Raw genomic sequence first — 16,865 nt, forward strand, 5'->3', positions numbered from 1 at the left:
CACTGTGGAAGCTTTATTGTTTAGCCCTTTACAATAAATATCACTGCTACTCACTCTTTGGGTCCACCCTGCCTTTAAGAGCTGTAACACCCACCGCAAAGGTCTGCAGCTTCACTCCTGAAGCCTCCAACACCACAAACCCATGGGGAAGAAGGGACAACTCCAGACGCACTGCCTTTAAGAGCTGTAACACCATGAGGGTCTGCAGCTTCACTGCTGACAGCCAGACCATGAACCCACCAGAAAGAAGACGCTCTAGACACATCCCAAGGAACAAACTCCAGACACACCATCTTTAAGAACTGTAACACTCACTACGAGGGTCCGGCTTTATTCTTGAAGTCAGTAAGACCAAGAACCCACCAATTACCGACACTGTGGGATATTATGAAGCTGGTAAAAACTGGTAAATTTCCAAGTGCTGATTTATATTTTGGTGTATTCCAAAATATATTTTGTGAGTAAAATAGTGGAAATCTGAGTTCATACTTTTGCAAATAAGAAAACTATTAACGTGCGTTTTCGTGTAAGCATTTTTTTTAACCTGGAAAATACCTAAGAAACTGTTAACATGATTCCACTGTTGAAAGAGATTTGTGAGGAGGGTTTGAAGAGTCTTTTTAATGTTGTCTCAACATTTTAAAAGAGCCCCTTTTTCCTGCTGACAATCTGATGAAATCCAGTGGTGGACTCTGAGCACTAAACAGCCTTTATCCCTCAGACTACACCATCAGGTAGTAGCTAGTGCTGCCTTTAGGGCCCAAGAACTGCATAAGAAACAAGTAACTATCCTAGAGCCTCAGGCCACTCATCCATCTTCAAAAGGTCACCTCCTCCACAGCATTTCCTGACGCCCGCATCCCCTGAAGAAGGAATTCGCCAGTCCTGCCTGCATTTTACAGGGGACATTTTCTCTGGTTTCTCTGTTTCACTCTGTTAGACCAGAAGCCTTCTCAACCCCTAAAACTCTTAAATAGCTATCCGACAACAACCAGACACAGCTATTGGGTTCTTTGGTTCTAAACAAAATCTATAAAAAAGTTCAAGTGAAACGACACACATTCCAAATTATCCTGATTTTAGGCAGCTGCCCGATCTTGTGCCAAATGATAGATACTTTTTGAGTAGGTTTCCCTGGACTACAGTCGTCCAGGAACAAGAACAGATTGGGCAGACAAGCAAAATAAAGCAGGCGCTGTGTGGGGGCGTCATTAGCGGGGTCTCCTCTAGGACTGTGAACACCCCGCCAAAGCCTGCAACCCCCCTGGCCACTCCACGCTTTCTCCAAACCAAGGGCTGCTCGCAAGGAAACCTAGAGCCGACCCCGACCAGACTTCAGAAACCGTCCCGACCCTCGAGCCCCCAGGGTACCTTAAGCGATACCTTGCAGTCCTCCGCCTCGTAGGGCACAACCTCATAGACAATAGCCCGGGTGCTCCTTCTTTTCTCTAGGGCGCCGCATCTTCCTCGGGCTGCGCTTCATTGACTCCACCTGGTGCAGCGCCGGCACCTGGGGCGAGACAGCGCTGTCACCCGGCCAGGCGCTGGCGTCCGCGCGAGCCGGAGAGCTCCGGCGCTGCAGCTCACAGGCAGCGAAAAACTCGCTCCGCGGGAGCCCTGGAGAACTTCTGAAAGTTCTCAGGCCCGCGCTACTTACAGTGCAGGAAGCAGGCGGGGCCTGGAGAGGAGGTAGAAACACAGACCTCCTTCGCAAAGAGGGCGGCGGTGCCGCTTCTGCCTGGGACTCGCCGTTTCCGGAGCCGTTTCCGGAGCAAAGTGAGTCGCCCGTCCCGCTCTCCTGCAGCTGCAGCAGCGCACTCCCAGAGTCAAGCGTGTCAGTTCGGTGTGGATGCAGCGAATTTGTTATAATCTACACACTAAGAGCCCCCTTGCCTCGCCCTGCCGCCCTCCTCAACGGTGTGTGTGTGTGTAAAGAGAGGAAGAGAGAATGACAAGGTACATTGGAAAGTTTTTTTAGTTTTCAGGATTTTTTTCCAACTAAAATTCTATGGACCTGTGTTTCCCTCCGTGTGTATCTCCTTCTGGGGGCCTCTTTGATAAGGAAATAAGGTTTTTAGCAAACTTCTCATTTCAAACATTTGGGAGAACAGCTAGGGACCAGATTAAGTCCTCATGAATCTCAGGTCCCATTTCCTGTGGATAATAGTATTGATCCCGTCATGCTTTAGTGTTTAAGGGTGGTTAATAAAAAAGTTAGGTTAAAGGTAAGCCACTGCTGACTGGTATGTTTGTTTGCCCCCAGCTTTGTTTGAGAGACTTACCTTCATAGGTCTGCTCTGCATACGTGTCAATTGTGTAAAATAAAAGGCGTTCCCTCTCAATCAAATAGGCTGGTTCTACTTTTATGTAGAGACAAGGGAGCCTCTGAAACTGTTGGCGGTAAGTTCAAGTTAACAAGGCTAGAAAGCAAGAAACCTTCCTTCTAAGGCTGATTATACCTTGCACAGGACAGAACGTAGCTTTGACAGTCTTTTGCTTTGACAGACTGTGCTTCCTGAAGGCCCTGGATTGTCGTATTCTCCTGCTCATATCCAGCACTTAGCACAAGGCCCCCGTGGATCTGGGACCTGGCATAGAGGTGCACTCAGTAACAGTTTGTGGACTGTCTGACCTAGGGGCTATGGTGGGCTGAGCTTAGGGCTAGGCAGAGTGGGCATGACGATGTTAAGGAACCATGGAAGGTCCCCCAAATCTTCCAGTGGATATGGCAGGTTACCATCAATTCCACCCCTGAAGTGGAATTTCTTGGAAGGATTATTTTGAACTTAACCACATCATGAGTACATGAGTATGGCTTGCTAGAGGATACAAGGTGTTCTACTTCACCCTCTCACACTTTCCCCACCAGCATCTTTGTTCAGGGTGTACAGAATAGGAATCAGTTGCACAGCTTGCTATGATTTAGTTGAAGGAGGTAATGCATTTGGAGAAACCAGTAAAGAAAAGAATCAGAGGGATGGGTAAAGAGAATAACTCTCATTGAGCCACCGCTGTCTACCTGACATTTTCCATACACTGGGTTCACGCTTTAAAATGGAAATACCTCATAGAAGTATGATGACTTTTTATTCTTTATCATTGATTACTTTGATCAATTGCTTTTCCCACAACACTTAGCTGAAAAGGGTCACTAAGGCAAAAAGGGAATAAAGAGGATGTTCAAAGTGGTCATTTTGGAAGCTGCGGCAGAAGGCATGTCATCAGATGGCTCTGTTGGCCCTTAGAGACCAGGGAGGGAGGTGCTGCAGGGAACTCCAGCAATGGAGGATGGAGGAGAAGGCTGGGAGAAAAGTGGCTCCAGGTCAACAGCACCCCTCCTTTGTAACATCCCCTGGGGCCAGCTGCCAGCACAGAATGATGCTTTCTGCATTCTTGCTTCTGTACCCTATTTACATCCCCAAAGCATGTATTCTTTTAAATTTGTCTTCTCCAGCTTTAACACTGAAAAATATGGATGGTTAGTATTATAGAACTGAATGTTTATATATATATATACACACACACACAGAGAGAGAGAGAGAGAGAGAGAGAGAGATGTTTGTTTCTAGACCCCTATCTTCTATTGATCAATATCCCTATATTTAAGCCAATACCATATAGTCTTGATTTATATATTCAGGTTATTAATCCCTTGTCAGATGGGTAGTATGATGGTTAATATTAGGTGTCAACTTGACTAGATTGAAGGATGCCTTGATGGCTGATGAAGCATTATTTCTGGGTATGTCTGTTGCATTGAGTCTATAGGTCCATTGGGTGAGAAGGGTCATTTTTAAAATATTAAGTCTTCTGATACATACATGGCATATTTTTGATTTATGTAGATCTATCTTGATTCTCTTCGTAGTGTTTTGTAGTTTTCCATGTACAGTTCATGCATATTTTTGTTAAATGTATTGTTAAGTATTTTATTAGTTTTAAGCTATTTTAAATGGAATGGTTTTTTGTTTGTTTTTGTTTTGTTTTGTTTTGTTTTGAGATGGAGTCTCATTCCAGGCTGGCGTGCAGTGGTGTGATCTTGGCTCACTGCAACCTCCACCTCCTGGGTTCAAGCGATTCTCCTGCCTCAGCCTCCCAAGTAGCTGGGACTATAGGCACGCACCATCATGCCTGGCTAATTTTTGTATTTTTAGTAGAGACGGGGTTTCACCATATTGGTCAGGCTGGTTTTGGACTCCTGACCTCATGATCCACCCGCCTTTGCCTCCCAAAGTGCTGGGAAAGTGCTGGGATATAGGCATAAGCCACCACACCCAGCCAGAATGTATGCCTAGTGACTTTGAGACCCTTCGTGTGATAGCTGCCTTTAATGAGGGGCCATTGTCACTTTGTAGGTACTTAGGTAGACGAAATCAGGGAATTATTTCATTAAATAACATTTTTATTACCTTAGAGGCCTTTTCTGTACAGCATGGAAATGCTTCTACCCAGTTAGTGAAAGTATCTACCCACACCAGGAGACACTGGATGCCCTTCCTCTTTGGCATGTGGGTGAAGTCTATCTGCCAGTCCTCCCCTCGATAGCTTCTCATCTTTTGTGTTTGAGGAGGAAGGAGCCACCTGTTGAGGGGATTATTTTTAAGACAGACTTCACCAGCATTAACAACCTGTTTTACTGTTTTTAATAAATTAACTCCTGAAAACAATCTCTGGGCACATTGATAAGTTTTATCCTTTCCCAAGTGAAAAGCTTGGTTTAGGATCTTAAGGAATTTCCACTGGTTGAAGGTGGGCAAGTAGAGCTTGCCATCCTATGACCGTAGACATCCAGAGGGTTAGAAATTGTACCCTCGACAAATAGTGAATTCTACCTCTGCAAGGGAGTACTGGGGCTTAATTTCTTTTATGAAGCCGTCACAAATTAGAGGGGCTTTGTGTGTTGAGGCCCTGAAGCTTTCTTGCCACTGACTTGGCTGCCTGATTAGCTAACTTGTTTCCTTTGGCTATTTCATCTGTTCCCTTCTCATGACCCTTAGAATACATCACTGCTACCTCTTGTGGATGGAAAACTGAAGATAATAATTGGTAAATTTCCTGATAGTATTTTATAGGAGATCCATTAGTCATAAGAAAGTGTCTTTTTTTCTAAATGGCAGCATGAACATGAAGAACTAAGAAAGCATATTTGAAGTCAGTGTAAATGTTAGTTACATAGTTACATTTCCCTTGCTTAATTCAGGTGCTTTTGTAAGAGCTATCAGTTCAGCTAGTTGAGTGCTTGTGCCTGGAGAGAGAGGTGCACGTTCAATAACATCATTCAAAATGACTACTTCATATCTTGCCTGATAGACCTCTTGTTCCACAAAGGAACTTCCATCTGTAAAGAGGTTCCAGTCTGGAGTTTCTAGGGGAGTTTCCCTAATGTCCTCTCTGACTGCATAGGTTTGTACCATGACTCATTCGCAGTCATGTTCAGGTTCCCATTTCATCGGGGAGGAAAGTGGCTGGGTTTAAGCAAGAAAAGTTTTTTACTGAACTGATGACCCCTCTAAGAGGAGAGCCTGATGTTTAAGCAGCCATTTGTCTGTTAGCCAAAGGCTTCCCACAGAAGACAGCAATCCCACTACATCATCTGGGGTATAAACAGTTAAGACATTTCCCAGGGTTAATATGGTGGCCTCTGGTACCAGTAGGACCACTCCAGCAATTGCTCAGAGGCATGCTTGCCATCCTTTAGCCACCAAATCAAGTTTCTTGCTCAAGTAGCCCACTGGCTGTTGAGCTGGTCCTCAAACTTGAGTTAAAACTTCAAAGACCATTTCCTTCTTTTCTGATACATAAAGATTGAAGGTCCTCCTATGGGGAGGCTGATGGCTGGTGCCTTAAGTAAAGCTTCTTTTAGCTGGCTAAAGGCCTTTTGAGACTCAGGTTCCCAGGTTAGGAAATGGCTTGTAGCCACTTGAGTTTCTTTTTTGAGGTGATATAAAAGATTGAATGCCTATTTCACCATACCCAGGTATCCATAGTCTCCAATATCCTGTAATGCTCCAAAATTCTCTTATTTGCCTGAGGGTTTTAGGGAGGGGGAGGTTGAAAATGGGCTTAATTCTTTCTTCCCCTAATGCTCTGGTCCTTCAGACAACTCTAAACCCAGGTACTTTACTGAGGTTTGGCAAAGCTGGGCCTTGGATTTTGAAACCTTACATTCTGTCACGTAAGAAATTAAGAAGAGCTTCAGTGCCTTCTGGAGAAGCTTCCTCAGTGGGGTCACAGAACAGAAGGTCATCTACATATTGCAAGACCCTGACCTGAGGATGGGAAAACACAGAGAGGTCCTTTGATAGTGACTGTCCAAACAAATGAGGACTGTCTTGAAATCCCTGAGGCAGCACCATCCATGCTAACTGGGTGTTTTGGCCAGAGGGATCTTTGAAAGCAAACAGATAGTGAGAGTCATGATGTAATGGAATACAGAAAAAGGAATCCTTTAGATCTAGGACCATGAACCATTTAGTTCCCTCAGGTATTTGAGTCAGCAAGGGATAAGGACTAGGGACCATCAGATGAATTAGAATTATGGCCTCATTAATGAGTCAGAGGTCCTGAACTAGTCTCCATTCCCCATTGGGTTTTTGTAATCCTAATATTGGGATGTTGCAGGGGCTGTTACAGGGTTTGAGGAAGCCTGGCAATTAAGGTTATTAATAATGGCTTCTAGCCCTTTCCTAGACTCTGGCTTTAGGGGACATTGTCTCTGGTTAGGAAAAGAAGTATAATCCTTAACATGGATTCAGACTCTTAGCGGTTATAGCTCAACCTATTGTTCCTTGAGTTACCCACACTTCTGGATTAATATCAGCTTCCACCAGTGGGGAACAAAGAGTTTGTTCTCAGGCTATAAGGATGCTTGCCCCCATGTGAGCTAAAATGTCTCTACCTAATAAAGGAGTGGGACTTTCAGGCATGATTAGGAAGGCATGTGTGAATAATAGGTCTCCCCAGTTAAAGCAAAGGGATTGAGAAAAACATTGGGTTAAAATCTTTCTTAAGATGCCTATCACAGTTGTACTACAAGAAGAAGGGAGGCCTCAATAAGAGACAAGAAGAGAGGCTGGCTCCAGTGTTCAAAATGAGGTCCACCCTCCTTCAATTTCCAGAATCACCTGGGACTCCTGAGCAATAATGCAGTTTGAGCCACTGGAGCTGGGAGTTTGAGCTCCAGGACCCATCAGTCCTAATGGACCATCTGTGAGATGGGTTCTGAGCCTAGTGACTTCCATCTCTAGGGGCAGTCCAATCTCCAGTGGTCACTGCTGCAGGCTGGACATGGTTGAGGTGGGTATTTATTTTCTTTTTTTGCTGTCTTGGCACTCCTTCTTAAAGTTCCCTGACTTCCCACACTGGTAGCAACTAGCAGATGCATCTTGGGGATCCTGGACTTTGCAAGCCTGCAAAGTAGCTACTAGAGCCTCTGTCCTTCTCTTTTGTTTCCTGTCTTTCTCTGGGGCCTTCTCTTGGTCCCTATTATAAAGACAGAGGAGGTTACTCTCATCAGGTTTTCCGAGGTGATATCTGGTCCTGTATTATCCTTCTGTAGCTTTCTTCTGATATCAGGAGCTGCCTGTGTAATAACTGTGTTCTTTAGGATTAGCTATTCCTCAACTGACACAAGGCATAAGGAGGAGTGTTTTATTGGTGCCTCTCTCAGCCTTTCCATAAAGACTGTGGGATTCTCATCTGGCTTTTGTATTATCCTGAACAGTTTAGAGTAATTAAGAGGTTTGGCCCTTGTTCTTCATAGGCCCTACAATATGCACATTAAAACGTGTTTTCTTTTCCATTTATCTGTGAAGTCATGGGGGTCCCAATCAGGGTTGTCAAGAGGTACTGCCTCTTTTCCTATTGAGAATGGAGAGTCACCTATTTCTTCTCCTTCCCTATTTTCTCTTTTCCTTTTTGGCTTGCTACGTAGGACATATTGCTTTCTCCAAACTTCTCTCCTGTCTGCAGAACTGCCTATCTCTCAGCTGTTATTAAGGTTTGGCTTATGAGCAGCATAACATCCCTCTGTGAGAGGTCAAACACCTGAGTTAAAGTTTGGAAAGCTTCCATATACCTACTGAGGGTCAGAAAATCAACCTAAGTCTTCCTTTATTTGCCTAAGATCCTGCAATGAGAATGGAACTTGAACACTAGTGGCATCACCTCCATTGGGCATTTCCTATAGGGATAAGAGTGAAGCTGGGTTGACTGTGCAACTTTTGCAAAGGTTTAATAAGAAGGCCATACCCTTGTACAAAAGAAAATGAGCCACTTTTTTTTTTCAGTCTTGGTGTTTAAGGTGTTCCAGTGCTTCAGAATGCACTGCAGAGGGGTGCAGGCAAAGACGGTTTGTTACCCATCTAGAAAGGGAAGTGAGAAAAAGGAGTTCCTTTAATATCCCTTCTTTCCTCAGAAATGGCCCAGGATGGAGAGGAAGACAGTAAGGGCATACCCCCAACTGTTTCCCCTCCTTGGTTTCCTGAGCTCAGCATCCATTAAAGGTGCTCCCCATAGATGCAGACATGACCCTCAGCCATGGAACCAGAAGAGCGAAGCAACTGGGATTAGTCACCTTCACCCACGTAACTCTAGTCCTCTGCTAGTAATTTCCCTTTGACTCCCTAGGCTTGTGTAATCTGTGTGGCTCTCTGATAGATGGACTATGTAGCAGCTGTATTTGGGCAAGGCCCCTTAATACAGGCAGTGTATTGGGTTGAGCTCTATATTCTGCTATTATGGTCTGGACTAAAGTATTTACTCTTAGGCAGTGGCTCTGGTTAGCTTTCAAAAGTAAAATCTCCTTACTATTTAAATAGTGTTTTAATTAGAGGCAGAATAGGTACCTTAAAAGAATGTAGGGACTAGATGCAGGTTTTCCTGCTGATGGGACAGCACTGAGACTAAAATTTGGCTTTGGAGGACATTTTCCTCCTCATTATTGAATTTTTCCATTCAAAGAAGGAGCATAAATCCTGGTTTCTAGTAGTGGGATGCAGAAAGAGGAATATTGGGAAGATAGAGTATTTCAGCACTGTTAACAGCGTCACCAGGGCGTGTGAACTTTGTACTTGTAATGACCCAAGAAGCCACTGCATTCCTCACCCCTACTCAAACCTATATAACACTGAGGAACATACCCTGGGGAAGACTGGGAAATAGATTTCACTCAGATGCCAACATACAGGGGACAAAAATATCTGCTAATATTTATAGACACTTTCACCAGATGGATAGAGGCTTTCCCAACAAGGACAGAAAAGGAATTAGAAGTGTCCACATTCTTATGTAAAGGGATAATTTCAAGGTTTGGATTACCAAAAAGTCCACCCAGCAATAACATACCCTCCTTCACAGCTAAAGTGATCTAGCAGATTTCCTCAGCCTTGGACATTACACATTATCTTCACTCCTGAACACCTCAATCCTTGTTAAGCTAAAAAAAAGCTAACCATGTTTCTGAAAGGACATCAGAGAAACTCTGTCAAGAGATTTCGCAGGCCTGGATTTCTCTCCCACCTGTAAACCTTTTACATGTGAAAATGGCTCCAAAGAGAACTCTAAAATTTAGTCCATTTGAAACGACTTATGGGAGACCCTTTTTAACTTTAAACCTCCTGTTTGATGAAGACACATATACAATGCTCACCAGTATTATCAACCTAGGCCGGATTCAAAAAGCCCTTGTGTGTGTGTGTGTATGTGTGTGTGTGTGTATATATATAATATTCCATTATATATATAATATGTAATATATATATAATATTCCATTATATATATGTAATATATATATAATATTCCATTATATATGTAATATATATATAATATTCCATTATATATAATATGTTATATATAATATTCCATTATATATAATATGTAATATATATAATATTCCATTATATACAATATGTAATATATATAATATTCCATTATATACAATATGTAATATATATATAATATTCCATTATATATAAAATAGGTAATATATAATATTCCATTATATATATAAAATAGGTAATATATAATATTCCATTATATATAAAATATGTAACATAAATAATATTCCATTATATATAAAATATGTAACATAAATAATATTCCATTATATATAAAATATGTAACATATAATATTCCATTATATATAAAATATGTTATATATAATATTCCATTATATATAAAATATATAATATATATACTATTCCATTATATATAATATGTAATATTATATATACTATCCCATTATATATAATATGTAATATTATATATACTATCCCATTATATATAATATGTAATATTATATATGCTATCCCATTATATATAATATGTAATATTATATATGCTATTCCATTTTATATATAATATGTAATATATATAAGATTCCATTTTATATATAATATGTATGTATATTCCATTATATATATAATATGTAATATTGTATATATATAATATTGCATAATGGAATCATATCCAATGGAATAATAATCCAAAAGGAACTCCTTTTTCTCACTTCCCTTTCTAGATGGGTAACATATATATATATGCAATGGAATATTATTCCATTGGATATTATTCCAATGGGATATTCAACTTCAGAAAACAAAAAGATTCTGACACATGCTACAACATGGATAAAATTCGAAGACACTTTACTAAGTGAAATAAACCACTTACAAAAAAAGTTGTATGAATGCAGTTATGTGATGTATGCAGAGTAGTCAAATTGATAAAGACAGAAAGTAAAATGGCAGTTTTCAAGGACTGAAGGAAGAGGAGGTTGGATAATTTCTGTTTAATGGAAATGAAATTTCAGTTTGTAAGATGAAAAGAGTTCTGCAGATTGGTAGCATAAAATGTGAATTTACTTAATGCTACTGTATATTTAATGATATACAGTATTTAATGATAAAATTGTACATGTATTTTATCAAATTTTTTTAAAACTAGAAAACTGGATCATAGTACCAAGAAAATAGGTCATTTATCTTGATTGTCAACATGCTTTGAGACTTCTGACTATTATTTAAGGTTCCGCTTTGTAACAGCTTGATGGGTGAGGGAGAGGGGAAAGGGTTAAAAACTACCTATTGGTGTTACAGCAGGTAGCTAATCGGCATAATCAGGGCAGGGGAGGGCTCCCCGACCCACTCAGGAATGTAAGGCAATCATCAGGTAATGGTCATGTGGTCACTAAGCTCTCCCTGTAAAATGGCTGATTGTAGCCAGCACCAGGGAAAGGCAGTCTCTCAATAGATAGAAAACACCTAAAGTTGGTGATCAGAAGCTTACCAATAAGATCTCAGGAGTTGGGCAAATGGGATCATGCATGCACACTTAGAGGCAAAATGTTGGCGTTTCAATGAAATATGACCCTTCTCTGTGAACATTCAATTGGTAAGGGAAGAACACCTCAAGTGAGAATGCGTACAAGTCCAGTAAACACATTGTGCATGTGTCTCCTCCCAGGTCACTGTACATGCAAGGCCACTGTATGCAGGCCACTGTACATGCAAGGCAGCCCACTCAAAGGGAAGAATCAGGGAAGAGGGGATGCAAGATCCTGGAAGCAAGTCACGTACCTTGGTTTAAGCTCATTTCCTCCTTCCTCCTCCCTAAAACCTTCATATAATTAAGAGAATTTGGGGGCATTACAGGATTTTGCAGACTATGTATACCTGAGTACCTTAAGATAGCTCGTCACTTATATCACCTCATGAAATAAACTTAAGTGGCTAAAACTCATTTCCTCACCTGGGAAACTGAAGCACAAGAGGCCTTTAACAAGCCTCACTTAAGGTACCAGTTCTCACACTTCCAGTAGGGAAGGCCATCAATCTTTTTTTTATCAGCAAAAATGGGAATGGCCCTGGGAGATTTAACTCAAGCTCAAGGACAAGTTCAACAGCCAGAGGGCTACCTGAGCAAGGAATTTGATTTGGTGGCTAAAGGATGGCCAGCATGACTCTAGGCAATTGCTGCGGTGGTCCTACTGGTACCAGAGGCCAGCAAATTAACTTTGGGAAACGTCTTAACTGTTTACACCCCACGTATTGTAGCAAAATGCTGTCCCCTATAGGTAGCCTTGGCTAACAGACAGCTGACTCCTTAAATACCAGGCTGTACTTTTAGTGGGGTCTACAGTTCAATTAAAATTGTGTTCACACCTCAACCCAGTCACTTTCCTCTCTGAGGAAATTAGGGCGCCTGAACATGACTTTGAACAAATTGTTGTACAGACCTCTGCAGCCAGGCAGAATCTCAGGAAAACTCCCTTAGAAAATCCAGACGGGACCCTCTTCACAGATGGAAGTTCCTTTGTAGAGCAAGGTCTCCATAAGGCAGGATATGCAATAGCCACTCTAAATGATGTTATTGAAAGTGCTCTCCTGTCTCCAGGAACAAGTGCTCAATTTGCAGAACTGATAGCTCTTTCAAGAGCACTTCAAAGAAGCAAGGGAAAGGTAGGTAACATTTACACTGACTCCTTGTATGCTTTCTTAGTTCTTTATGCTCGTGCTGCCATTTGAAAGAAAAGACACTTTCTTACCACTAATGGATCCCCTGTAAAATAGCATCTGGAAATTAACAGGTTATTATCCTCAATTTTCCTTCCAGGAGAATTAGCAGTGATGCATTCTCAGAAACATCAGAAGGAAACAGATGAAATAGCAAAGGAAAATAAGTTAGCTGATGAGACAGCCAAGTCATTGGCAAGAAAGCCTAAGGGCCTCAACACTCTTAAAGCCGTTCTAATCTGGATAGAATCTCTAAGAGAAATTAAGCCTCAGTACACCCCTACAGGGATAGAATTGGCCACTTCTCAGGGGTACATTTTTTACCCCTTAGGATGGCTACATTCAGAGAATGGCAAACTCCACTTGCCAGCCTCCAGGAAGTAAAAAGTCCTTAAGATCCTTCACCAAACTTTTCACTTGGGTAAGGATAAAACTTACTATGTCCAGAAACTGTTTTCAGGAGAGAACTTATTAAAAAGAGTCCAACAGGTTGCTAATGCTTGTGATGTCTGTCTTAAAAACAATCCCCTCAACAGGCAGCTCCTTCCTCGTCAAATACAAAGGATAGGATTCTATCCAGCAGAGGACTGGCACATAGACTTTGCCCACATGCCAAAGATGAAGGGCATCCAGTACCTCCTTGTATGGGTAGATATGTTCACCAACTGGGTAGAAGCATTTCCATGCTGTTCAGAAAAGGCTTCTAAGGTAATGAAAGTATTAGTTAATGAAATAACTCCCCACTTTGGTCTACCTAAGTACCTCCAAAATGACAACAGCCCCTTGTTTAAGGCAGCCATCACACATGGGGTCTCAAAGGCACTAGTCAGACAGTACCATTTCTATTGTGCTAGGAGATCCCAGTCCTCAGGAAAGGTAGAGAAGACAAATGATATCATCAGAGACACCTCAGAAAACTGTCCAAAGAAGCTCATCATCCTTGGGTCAATCTTCTTCCCATGATTTTACTGCAGGTAAGAAATACCCCTTCAAAGTAGGTGTGGGCCCTTTTGAAATGCTATATGGATGGCCTTTCCTTACAAATGATTTTCCAGTAGACCAAGAGGCCTCTGAATTGGTTAAGCATGCAACCTCCCTAGCTCACTTCTAACAGGAATTAATACAAGTAGCAGAAGTCCAGCCACAAGAAATAGAAGAACCTTTTATTAAACCAGGAGATTTGGTATTGATAAAGGCTCTCCTCTCCCTATCTTCTTCCCTAAACCCAAACTGGGAAGGGCCTTACACTTTTCTTTCAATCTCATCAGCAGTAAAATTTACAGAAATTAACTTCTGTATATGTTACAATCGAGTCAAATCTTGGAAAGCTGAGGGAGCAGCCCTGGATGGCCCAGAGGAATATTGTGGATATCAATGTGAAGAGAGAGGGGATCATTAGCTGAAAACCATAAAAGATAAGTAAATGAGTGAGAGCTACTTGTCCTACTCAGTCTAACCCCTACCTTGCCAGATACTTTCAGTCATTTCTACCTTTCCTATCAAGATTCACCATTAGATATTAGAACTTCTTTTTCATGCATACTTTCAGGGACATTTTGATTATCCATGGGATTACATTTGTGACTTTATAGACACCCAAAGGGAAAGTCTATATCTTCACGAGTAAAATTTTAGATGAAAATTATTTACTGAACCATACTTGAAGAAGTTACTATACTCACTCTACTATTTGCAGGACTATGCACTTTGCCACATGCAATGTCAAATTCCAGAAGGAAAATTCTAATTGCTGTAATATTCTGCCTAATTCCACCTTTATGGTAGAACTAATAATTATAGAAATGATTTAGCCAAAGTTAACACTAAAGTTACTCTATTCACCCAGTCCAATGCCACTTACCAAAAAAAAAAAAAAAAATTGCTTTTATATCAATGCTTCTGGTAAAGTACAGCGACATCTGGTGGAGTCAAACCAGTATTACAACCCTTCAGAATGGCTAACAGGTATCAAACTCTTCTGCAATGGTTGTGTCCTATAGTACCCCCACTAATTGTGGTAATCCTAATATTCATATCTGAACCCTATATTCAAAACCTTCTTCTTTTCACCTAGAAGCTATTAAACTCCAAATAGTGCTGTAGATGGAACCACACATTGGACATGATTTTCTTTCAAGGACCCTTTGATCAACCCCAGGATGAGCCTTAGCTGCTGTTCCCTACACAGCGCTCCTCTCCAGCAGGAAGTAGTCAGAAAGAGTCATCATAACAGCAGTTAGGATTTACACTCCTGAGGGGGAAATATGATACAGAGGTAGAAAGAAATTATTTACGCAGATAGTAAGGGGAAAAGAGTCCTCCACAGAATTTCTTTTCTGACAAAAAGTGACTCACAACATTGTTTTTTTTCTAACAAAAAGCAGCCTAAAATATCAAGCTACAAACTTACATAAGCAAGCTGGAAGCTTACACTGGAGAATGACAGCAGCTGCACCAACAGAAAAAGGCTAGCTAGGGGCCAGCCATGTCTAACATGGAGGCTCCAGCTTCCTTTTTTTTATTACCATGTGTTCAGTAAGAAAAAAAATAGTCAACATGGTGCAGCTGAGGCAGAGACCCACCTGCATAATAAATGTTTGGGGTGGGAGGTACCAGGGATTGTGCCTTATGAAAATAAAACACATGATCTAACCACTTTTTTCATGGCATATATAAATCACACACCACCTCTTCACTAGCTCATTGATAAAATGGCAGGCATTTCACCACAGAACCAGCAAGCCATTTTTCCAGCACAACTCTCTGCAGCAGAGGGCTATTTTCTTTCTCTTGCTGTTAAAATTCTGCTGTCAACCTCACACTTTCTGTGTCAGTGTTTATTCTCCATGGCTGTAAGACAACAAATCTCAGGTGTTACACTAGACAATGAGGCTGCTTCAATAGCAGACCCCAAATATAAAAATATTTTACCCTGACATATGTTTCTTTGATATATTTTGAAATGACCTTGCAAAACTGTCTTTAGAACATTGCCATTAATGCAGCCAGGCCATACCATTCTAGAACTTTTCCAGATCTAGGAGAGATTAAATGAGATTAAATGAGAGGCTGACGCTTTTAACATCTGAAAAGAGACATTTGCCACCTATACTCTCTGAAGGCTGCTACCAATGAGGCTTCTTCTGCTTAACAAGAAACTTGGCCTCCACAAACCCCCTATCTTAAATCAAGCATTCCTTTCTACTGACTTCAAGTCTCTTTAGACAAAACTTAACTCTTTCAAACAATTACCAATCAGAAAATCTGCATCCACCTATGACCTGTAGCCATCCCCCTTGAAGATATCTCACCTCCAAACTTGAACCAATACATTCCTTCCATGTATTTATTCATGATTTTATCTACAATTCATGTCTCCCTAAGTTGTATAAAATCAAATTGTAACCCAGTTACCTCAGGCACACTATCTCAGGACCTCTTGAGAGCTATACTCACTCATATTGCCTCAGAATAAACCTCTTTAAATATTATACAGATATTTTTTAATCAACAGACTATTTCATAAGTCTTGTAAAATTATCTGGTTTAAAACATGTACATGTATAATTTTGATAAAAATAAGAATATAATTATCTAAAATATTGCCACGTTTATAGCACTATTCACCTTTGCCAAAAGTATAGCCATCCTACAGAAATTAAAGTGATTCTTATTTTCCATATTGGGAAAAAAATGTTTCCACCAATTTCTGGATCTGTAGCAGGACCAGCTGCAGGCAAAACTCCTCAGACACTGAGTTAAAGAAAGGAAGGGCTTTATTTGGCCAGGAGCATCAGCAAGACTCACGTCTCAAAAACTGAGCTCTCCGAGTGAGCAATTCCTGTCCCTCTTAAGGGCTTACAACTCTAAGGGAGTCTGCGTGAGCGGGTCATGATCAATTGAGCAAGCAGAGGGTACATGACTGGGGGCTGCATGCACCGGTAATTAGAATAGAACAGAACAGGACAGGCATTTTCACAGTGCTTTTCCATACAACATCTGTAATCTATAGATAACATAACTGATTAGGTCAGGGCTCGATCTTTAACTACCAAGCCCAGGGTGTGGTGCTGGGCTGTCTGCCTGTGAATTTCACTTCTGCCTTTTAGTTTTTACTTCTTCTTTCTTTGGAGGCAGAAATTGGGCATAAGACAATATGAGGGGTGGTCTCCTCCCTTAGATCTAGTGGATGTTTGCCACCCAACTGACTTCTAAATCCTCTGTTTCTCCTTGCAGCCAATTTTCTTTACATAAGTAGACAAGGAATAATAAACATGGGTAACTTTAAACAGAAATAATATAATAACCTGTGGATAACAATGATAACACGGTGCCAACTGAAATTTCCTGGAA

This window comes from Theropithecus gelada, chromosome 8, assembly GCF_003255815.1.
Source record: "Theropithecus gelada isolate Dixy chromosome 8, Tgel_1.0, whole genome shotgun sequence".
In the NCBI taxonomy this organism is placed as follows: domain Eukaryota; kingdom Metazoa; phylum Chordata; class Mammalia; order Primates; family Cercopithecidae; genus Theropithecus; species Theropithecus gelada.